The sequence below is a fragment of the Poecilia mexicana genome, unplaced genomic scaffold (genome assembly GCF_051168715.1).
Source record: "Poecilia mexicana isolate PSO_F unplaced genomic scaffold, ASM5116871v1 scaffold_20, whole genome shotgun sequence".
Taxonomy (NCBI): domain Eukaryota; kingdom Metazoa; phylum Chordata; class Actinopteri; order Cyprinodontiformes; family Poeciliidae; genus Poecilia; species Poecilia mexicana.
In genome coordinates, this window is record NW_028263389.1 from 15,489,580 (window position 1) to 15,499,686 (window position 10,107).

General features: G+C 35.7%; 2 long non-coding RNA genes across 2 annotated transcripts; both read left to right on the forward strand.

The window, feature by feature from the left end:
- The first annotated feature begins 6,321 nt into the window (after positions 1–6,321).
- LOC106911947 (uncharacterized) lies at positions 6,322–8,172 on the forward strand. The gene is made up of 3 exons (XR_015761573.1): positions 6,322–6,724; positions 7,570–7,645; positions 7,726–8,172. It is a non-coding gene; the product is annotated as an uncharacterized LOC106911947 (long non-coding RNA).
- Positions 8,173–9,517: 1,345 nt separating this feature from the next.
- On the forward strand, positions 9,518–10,088 carry LOC148153419 (uncharacterized). Its single transcript, XR_015761574.1, has 3 exons — positions 9,518–9,632; positions 9,707–9,870; positions 9,963–10,088. It is a non-coding gene; the product is annotated as an uncharacterized LOC148153419 (long non-coding RNA).
- Positions 10,089–10,107: the final 19 nt, after the last annotated feature.

Genomic DNA, 10,107 nt, shown 5'->3' on the forward strand with positions numbered 1-10,107 from the left:
GTGTGAATGTGTGAGTGTATGTTTCGATATAAGAATATATAGATGAGGATAAATATTTAAACCATCACGAACCACACTCCATGGTCAGTGTGACTCTCGGGGTCGGCTCGAGACGTTGTAGGCAGAGGAAGTTGTGGGATAGGCATCGGAACGCTGAGCGATTGATGGTTAAAAAGTTGAAATCAAGAACTAAAAAAGGAGAAGATGAAGAGTTAAGAATACCTCGGACTTCTGGAAGTCGGCGTCGGGGAAATGCTCAAGACTCTATTGGGAAATCCCGAGGACTAGTGAAAGAACTTTGGACGAAGACTACGGCGGGTAGACTCAGCTGTGCTGTGAATGGATCAGAGTGGGGTAATAGTATAGATAGTGAAAGTGACGGGAGTCCCGAGGCATTGAGTAGTGAAAGGATGAGTCCAAAAAGAGGACATTCTTCAGCAATGGCAGGTGTAGAAAAGAAGGGAAGAGTAGTGAAAAGCAGGGATGAATCTGAAGAAGAAATGGAGAGGGAAGTAAGAGAGTTCAAAGTGATTGTTAGAGTTAACGAGGAGAAGGCGTTGCAAACTATCAGTCCAGTTAAATTATCGATGATTCTGAAGAACCAAGTGGGAGACATCACTAATGCAAAAGTACTAAGAGATGGAAACTTGATAAGTTGTAATACAGAAGAACAAAAAGACAGAGCATGTAGGATGAAAGAAATAGGAAAATATAAAGTGACAAGTGTGAGTCTGGTACAAGATGGAGGTAAATGGAAGAAGGGAGTGATTTGGGGGATTCCAACTGAGGTTTCAGATGAGGAAATAAAATCAAATCTCAGAGGAGGAAAAATTAAAAATGTAAGAAGGCTTCAGACCTTTAAAAATGGAGAAAAAACCAACAGTGAAAGTATCCTGATAGAGTTTGATGAAGAAAACTTCCCAGAAAGAGTTTATTTAGGATATGTATCCTATAATGTAAGAGAGTATGTCCCAAGACCAATTAGATGTTTTAAATGTCAAAGATTTGGCCACACAGCTCAGACATGTAAAGGAAAGAGAAGATGTGCACGATGTGGGGAAGACCATGAATATGTAGAATGCAATAAGAGCAGGGAACCAAAATGCTGTAATTGTGGTGGCAACCATAGTGTGGCATATGGGGGATGTGAAATAATGAAGAGGGAAGTGCAGGTCCAGCAAGTTAGAGTAAGAAACAAAATATCTTATGCAGAGGCTGTTAAAGTGGTAAAGCAAAGAAATGAGGTTGGGGTGGAAAACAAGATGAATACAGGAGTAAACCAAACAAAGGAAAATAAAGTGTATGTGGATCTAAGAAAATTAGTGACATTTATTGCAGGAGTCATAAATGCAACAATGGAAATTAAATCAAAAACAGAGAGAATTCAAGTGATTGTGAAAGCAGCAGCAAACCATCTTAACATCAATGAAATGACATGGGAGGAAGTGAGGGATGACCTCAGCGCTCAGGCCAGGAGACAGCTTGGATAGGATAACAACAATATGGTCTTGCTTCTTCAATGGAATGCAAGAAGTTTAATTTCAAATGGACAAGAATTGAAGCATTTTATTGATAAATTAGAAGAAGCTCCAGAGATTATCTGTATACAAGAAACTTGGCTAAAATCCCAATTAGAATTTAAAATACTAAAATATTCTGCTGTCAGATTTGATAGGGCTGAAGGTAATGGTGGGGGATGTGCCATATTTATTAGGGAAGGGTTGCCGTTTAGAGTGATTAAAAGAGGAAGAGAAGATGAGTTTGTAATTGTGGAAATTTGGATAAAGGCAGAGCCATATATTATAATAAATTATTACAATCCATGTAGAAGATTGGACTTGGATAAATTAAAAGAAATTCAGGGACAAAATAAAAATAAAGTTATTTGGTGTGCAGATTTTAATGCTCATAGTAATTTATGGGGAGGGCAGAGAACAGATACGAATGGAGAGATAATAGAACAGCTGTTGGAAGATAATCAATTAGTATGTATGAATGATGGGAGGGGAACAAGAATAGATGTGCATGCAGGAAATTACTCAGATATAGATTTAACTTTGGTGTCCAGAGATTTAGCGGGATTATGTGAGTGGAAAATAGAACAAGAAACAACAATAGGTAGTGATCATTTTCCAATTTTTTGTAAAATCCTCATATCTAAAGAGAAAGGGATAGTAGAAAGGCAGGAAAGGTGGATATTTAGTAAGGCAAAATGGAATATATTTAAATATATATGTGAGAAAAATATGGAGGACGTTAATTTAAATCTAGATATAGAAAGTATAGAGGAAAAGATTAGGGAAGTTATATTGAAAGCAGCAAAAATAACTCCTAAAGGTAAAGGTAAGAGCAAAAAGAAAGAGGTGCCTTGGTGGACAAAAGAGTGCAGTGCAGCAATAAGGAGAAGAAAAAGAGCTTTTAGAATATTGAAGAAAACACACAATTTTAAAAACTTAATTGAATTTAAAAAATGTCAAGCGGAAGCAAAGAAAATTATTAAGAAGGCAAAGAGGACAAAATGGAGAGTTTTTTGTGATTCAATTGGCAGAACAACTCCTATAACTAATGTATGGGGAATGATTAAGAAAATGAAAGGAAATAGACAGGACAGGACATATCCAATTCTAAAACATGAAGAAGGAATAGCAGTAATAAATGAAGAGAAAGTAGAAGTAATGGCAAGAACATTTGCGAAAATTCATAGTTCAGATAATTTGACAGAACAAGGGAAATTTAGGAGGGAACAGACAAGAAGAGCAAATAATGGTATTTTAGAAGACAGAACAAACCCAGGTAATGTAATGGATGTTTATTTTTCTATGCAGGAAATGAAGAAAGCAATACTGAGATCAGGACTAACAGCACCAGGGAAAGATCAGATATGCTATATTATGCTAAAACATTTAGGGAGTCAGGCTGAAGGAAAACTTCTAGGTTTATTTAATAAGATCTGGGAAGAAGGGAGATTACCATCTAATTGGAAAGAAGCAATTATTGTCCCAATTATTAAACTGGGGAAAGCTCCAACAAACCCTTTAAGTTATAGACCAATTGCACTTACTTCATGTTTAGGAAAGATTATGGAGAGAATGATAATAGAAAGGATTACATACTATATAGAAAGTAAAGGACTTCTGTCCCCGTGTCAAAGTGGATTCAGAAAAGGAAGGAGTACAATGGATCCAGTTATCTGCTTAGAATCAGATATTAGAAAAGCCCAAATTAATAGGGAAATAGTGGTAGCAATATTCTTTGACATTGAAAAAGCATATGACATGGTATGGAAGGATGGGTTGCTTATAAAATTATATAAAATGGGGATTACAGGAAGGGCTTATAATTGGATTAGAAATTTTTTGTTGAACAGAGTTATACAGGTACAGTTGGGAGTAAAAAGGTCCAATAAATATAAAATTGATAATGGTACTCCACAGGGAATCATTATCAGTCCTTTATTGTTTTCAATTATGATTAATGATGTTTTCGAAGAGGTAGATCAGGATGTCAAGCAGTCATTATTTGCTGATGATGGAGCCTTGTGGAGGAAAGGGAGAAACGTAAGATTAGTGTATGAGAAAATGCAAAAAGCTATTAAATCTGTTGAAAATTGGGCTTATAAATGGGGAATTAAATTCTCAGTAAATAAAACAAAGACTGTCATGTTTGGTAGAAAGAAGATTGAGGAAATGGATTTAAAAATGTATGGGGAAAAAAATAGAAAAAGTGAGTAAATTTTGTTTTTTAGGAATCATATTTGATTCCAAGCTTTTATGGAATGATCACATTAAGTATATTGAAGGGAAATGTAAAAAAGTTATAAATATAATGAGATGTTTAACAGGAGTAGATTGGGGTGCAAATACAATTAATTTAAAAAAGATCTATATGGCTCTGATCAGATCAGTTTTGGACTATGGATGTGTAGTTTACAGGCAAGCCGCAAAAACAATGATTAATAAATTAGAAGTTATTCAGAATCAAGCTTTGAGAGTATGTTGTGGAGCTTTAAAGACATCTCCATCTTTAGCAGTACAGGTGGAAATGGGGGAGATTCCTTTATATTTGAGGCAAAAGCAAATTATGTTGAATTATTGGGTAAGTTTGCAGGGGCATAAGGAGGAAAACAATACAGCAGTAAGAACGCTGAAACCTTGCTGGGAGAGTGAAAAAGCTAAAATAGACTGTTTTGCCTGGGCAGCAGATAAATGCATTAAGGAAATAGGTATACAGGGAAAGACATACTCTGCTGCGGTGCCATATTCAAATACACCTTATTGGCTATTTCCATGTGTGAATGTAGATTTAGAAGTTTATAAAGAAATGCAGATAAATAAAAATAATAATTGGGAAAATTTTGTGAATAACAGAATTAGGAATATGTATAAATCATTTACAGTTATATATACAGATGGATCAAAAGATTTAGTTTCAAATAAAACTGGATTTGCTTATGTTATTCCTGAACTAGGTATAGTTAAGAAGCAAAGAACATCTGATTATTTATCTGTTTATACAGTGGAAATGTTAGCAATCCTGATGGCCTTACAGTGGATAGAACAAAATAGAATTGAAAATGTTCTTATATGTTCAGATTCATTATCATCCTTAATGTCTATTTTAAATAGGTCATCTGAAACTCGTATGGATTTAGTACATGAAATTTTTGAAGTAATACTTAGAATAACACAAATTCGAATAAAGATTAGGTTTATGTGGGTACCTGCTCATAAGGACATAGAAGGGAATGACATAGCAGACCATTTAGCTAAAGAGTCTTTAAAACAAAAGGAAATTATGGAAATAGCATATTGTAAATCTGAAATAAAATCAGTTATTAAGAGAAAAATTAAGTCTGAATGGCAACAATTGTGGGAGGAAGGAACTAAAGGTCGTCATTTATTTAATATACAAAAGAAAGTAGGAAATATGGAAATAATTGGAGAAAACCGAAAAGAACAAGTGATAATGACAAGATTGAGGATTGGACATACCGGATTAAATAAAACATTACATTTGATAGGGAAACATCCAACAGGTAGTTGTGAGTGCGGTAGGGATATGGAAACAGTAGAACATGTAATAATTCATTGTGAAAAGTACGCAGCAAGTAGAGAGAAGCTAAGGCGAGAAATTATGAAATATGATATAGAGACATTAAAATGAAACAAGATATTAACTAAACATAAAATAAATAAAGCAGTTATAAATTTTTTGAAGGAAACACGATTATTTATGAGAATTTAGATTAAAGGGAGATACTCTGATCCACACTCCAGCATAGTAGATGGCGATAATACATCTTAACGTTAGATGTCACCCGCCAATAAAATCAGAAGAAGAAGAAGAACCACACTCCATACCAGTAAGTGGCGGTAATTCTACTAACAGTTTGTTGCCAACCGACAAGAAGAAGGCGGTGAAACCTACAGACAGCAGAAAGAAGAGCTCTGCACAACCCAGGTGGGTGTCTCAGTTGCAGTAGGTGTTTCTGTTTTTGGTGGGTGGATTCTAACAGCAGAACTTTAACCACAGTCTCTGAATCAGAAAATGGGCATTTCATAATGGAGAGAATCTATGCTCAAAACTAGATAGAAAACTAGTTCCATTGAGATTTTATCTTCGGAAAAGTTGTACGGTGACCGACAAGTGCAAATGCGCAGCAACAGAGAAAACATGCAAACAAAAAAAAAAAAAAAAAGACGTGCACAAATTAAATGCAGCAAACACAAAAATAGACGCAAACGAAAAAGAATACAACCACACATGATAGGCAGCAAACAAAAAAGAGACGCAAACGAAAAAGAGAGACGCATACAAACGAAATGCACCAAGGCTTAGCTTTAATCAGTCAAACCCATTTGCCCAGGAATAAATTAAATACTTTAGTGAACCAAATAATTTTACAGCTATTACCTGGCTTAATATCTGTGTTTCATCTCCACTCATAGGGGAAAACTATCGGGAGTTTTTAAAACGATTTGCCGGGAGACATAGGTTCTCTCTCGGTGTACCGAACCTGGAGCTCCTGGCCAGCTGGCGAGGGGACCTGGCTGTTAATGCAGCGGGAGCAGACATCTCCGAAAACGTCGGAGCAATATTGTATGTGATTTATTGATTAACCCAGCAGATATTTCAGATCTATACGTCTACATTCTCGCCTAAAAACATTGTAAAAAATCATTTTGTGTAATTTTAAGTGTAATACACCAAAAATAATTTTGCCGCCATTGCTGCTTTTCTGAAAACCCGGATGCAGACCCTAAATTTGGACACAGCTGTTTTTTGTTCGACTCCCTCTACTTCCGTTTTCAGCCCTTTTTGTTTGCATCTTTTCTTTTGTTTGCTGCATTTCATTTGTGGTTGTATTCTTTTTTGTTTGCTGCATTTTATTTGCTTTTTGTTTGCGTCTATTTTTATGTTTATTTCATTTGTGCGCGTGTCTTTTTTTTGTTTGCATGTTTTCTCTGTTGCTGCGCATTTGCACCTGTCGGCCACCGTATGTTTTAGTGCTTTCGTAATTTGTAATTGTGCTTCGTTAATGTTGTAGTGCTTTGCATCTCAGGGCCACTGTACTAAACATCACAGTTTTACCGCTCTTGCAGTCTCAATGCAGTAAGAAGGCAAGATGATCCAAGTGAACGACTGCCGCTTTGAAAAGACCGTCAGAAAAACTTTGAAAACCAGCGGTTTGGACTTCAATGGCTTTGTGCAAGTTGTTCAAAAGGTAATAATAGCTCTTCATAGGTATTATTTTGGCAGGAGCCATTTGCTATATGAATGCAATTGAAAATCTCTTAAGAGGAATTGTAAGACTGGCTTGACACTTTTGCTTACACTGGAATCCCCTTGGTGTGAAATCACTAACAGTTAAATCAGCTTTTAATTTATTCCTTTAACTCTGAGCTCAGTATTTTTAATGTTGTATTTGTTTGTTTTGTTTTTTTATATAAGAAATTGCTGATGTATGCAGACACTTGAATTGAATTTTTTGAATATGGGTTTTAAAAATACTCTAACACTTTGAAATTGCCTGTTTTAAATGTATCATTACTTATGTCATAAAAATTCTTAAGCATCTGGAAATTGTCATCTTGAAAAGTACAATATTTGTTCTAATGATAAATTTCAGCATTAAAATATTTCATCATAGGTGCACCTCAACTGTGAGAAACACAATTTTTAAAAAGTCCAAAAATCCATATTTTATGGTTCTGAGAAAGAATAATTAGCATTTTAAAACACTAATTGTCTCTCACTGTTGAAGTGTACCTACAATAAACATTACAGACCTCTCATTTCTTTACAAAAGGGAAAGCTTAAAAATGGTTGGGTATTTGTATTCTCCACATATAACTGATAAGTTAATTTGAAAATTACATGAATTACAAAAAGTATTCTCCATGCATTTACATAATAAAATCAGGACTTCCTATCATGTTAATGTTCCAACATGAGTGAGCACCACTGATCTCAACCCAAATAAATGGCCAGGAGTTTTCATGCCACATTAGTGTGTGTTCTCAAAAATTCTTCAACCAGATAATATATCATTGTTTTTTGTCCCCACAGACATTTTCTGTCCCTTCAAATGAGACATTTGTGTTGACAACAACTGACAGAATAATAGTGGATGCTGATAAATTTGGTAAGTAAACCTGTTCATGTTTATGAAACAGAGGAAGACACTAATGAGAACATGGAATATTATTCTTTCACTCATTTCAGATAAACTGAAAGATGGCACCACCCTCTATCTGCTACGAAAACCAAACCAAGTCCTGCCTGCTTCAATAGAAGAAGAGATTAACTTCATTCCTCACTACAACACACTGATTGAAAGTGGGACAGATGAGTACTTTATTGAGGGCCAGAAATCCCTGCGTGGGTATTAATGTAATTAAAGTGATGCTCATAATTTGGGAACAGGGAATGCAGCTTATTACCTTAAGCTTTTGGTGTCTTTGTGTCATCTTTTTTCAGCCTGCGCTCTTGCTCAGCTGGTGGACAATGCTCTTTCAGCCACAGCAAAAATCACTGGAGTCAGGAGTATAGAGATAAGGCTGGTTGGTTCTGCTTCTTACTTTTGAAAATTTTACTATCAACTTGATGTTTACAGCATACGTTTTTGACATAATTTAGGAATGCCAGATTAAAGAGGAGTAAGTACATAGTAGCAACATGACTTTTAACATTTATTGGCAAAAATTTTGAATATTAATTTTCCTTCCTCTGTACAATTATGAATTACTTTGTATTATCACCTAAATTCCCGATAAATTTAGGTGATAAATTTATCGGGAAACACTCAACAGTTTGTGATTATATTAAGACAAAATGTGTAGAAGTTTTGTGTGAATGAAAACTTGAACATGTTCATTAACACAATTGATTGTGTTTTGCACAATAAATTGAGTATTAACCAAAGTAGAAACCCCTGAATTCTGTTTTAATAATTCTGCATAACTTGTAGTGTTTTTTCCTTTCTATTCTGGACAGCTTTTTGACAAAACATGTGGGAAGTCTGCTGTCGTTGTGTTGGACAATGGATGCGGGATGACCTCCAAGCAGCTCAATAACTGGGCTGTTTACAGACTCTCTAAGTTCACAAGGGAAAACAGCACATCTGAAAGGTTCGTTGCAGACTTGCCAGTGAATGTGTCCACTTCAATAGCTTTTTGTATAAAAACATAATTCTGTCACATTACCTGACTTGTTTCTTGGAAATCTTTTTGGGGATCTAGTGAAAGAGAGGGTTACACTCGTCCTGAACCTGTACGTCGCAGTCTCAACAGCAATATATCCTACTTTGGAGTTGGGGGTAAACAAGCAGCGTTCCACATTGGAAACTCAGTCAGAGTGAGTGTGCTTATGAAACCATTTAAAATGTGTTGTTTTGTTACAAAGATTATTGTTGGACACGAATAAGCCTTAATTTTAAACCTTTTAAAAACATTGTCAGTCTGAATGGGAGAACAGAATTAAGCAGAAAAGTGCTCTGTGGGTGAAAATTACACACCGTGATTCAATACCTCTTATCCCACTTTTAGCTGATGTTTTCTGTCTCTCACATCTTTGTGAAGGAATACTGGCCAACTCGATGTTTACAGCATGCGCATTGTTGGTTGCCATTCATGGTAGTACATCTATTAAAGAGGGGTGAGGTAAAAACCGCTGTTGACCAAAAACAATACATTTGCCAAGAAAGTGCTTGATAATCCCTAAGACTTTTGGGGAAATATTTTGTGGACTGATGAGCAAATCAGTCTGGAGCAAAATTAAAACAGTATTTCAGAAAATGGAACATTTTGACATCCAAATCTGGCAGCCATAGAGTGATGTTCACTCTATGGCTGCCATGTAAGGCAGCCCTGATTTTTGCTGCCTTACTGCCTCACTTCAACCATAAATTCTTCCATAAATGGTTTTGAATAAATCTTTTCTCATATTTTTTGAATGTGTAAAAAAAAATCGGTGTATCTCTATAATGAACCATAGCATTTTGTAACTATCAGATGATCACCAAACCAAGAAACTCTCCAGATGTCCATGAGCTGGTTCTATCAAAGGACGAGTTTGAGAAAAAAGAGAAGAACAAAGAGGATGTTTACAAAGGGACCATCTTAAACAGGAAGGTGAGAAATTTTAATGAAAGTGTTTGGTGAATTCACTGATAAGCTGCACATCTCATTTTACCCTCTCGCGGCAGCCTGGTGACTTCTCGCACATAACACACGAGGAGCGCTACCTTCAAGACATCATCAAGGAGGAAACCAGGAAGGAAAGCTTCACTGCTGTTGTTATAACAGGAGTCTGTCCTGATCACATCAAATATCTAAAAGATGATTTTCATGAGTGGACCAGACAGCTAGCGTGAGTTTGCTCACTCATATCAAATAGAGTATGAACCCAGGCATGTCAGAAGCATGGGACATAATAGTGCTTTTTTATATATTTTTTTTCAGGCACATTTATCATTATTACATTCATGGAGTTGACGGAAACCACAAAATGGACCAGTCTCAAAAATCAGATGCCAGTCCAAAAATTGATATTCTGGTGAGTTTGGTTGACTATTACTGTAATTGTTTGTTTTGTTTTTTAGGTCAT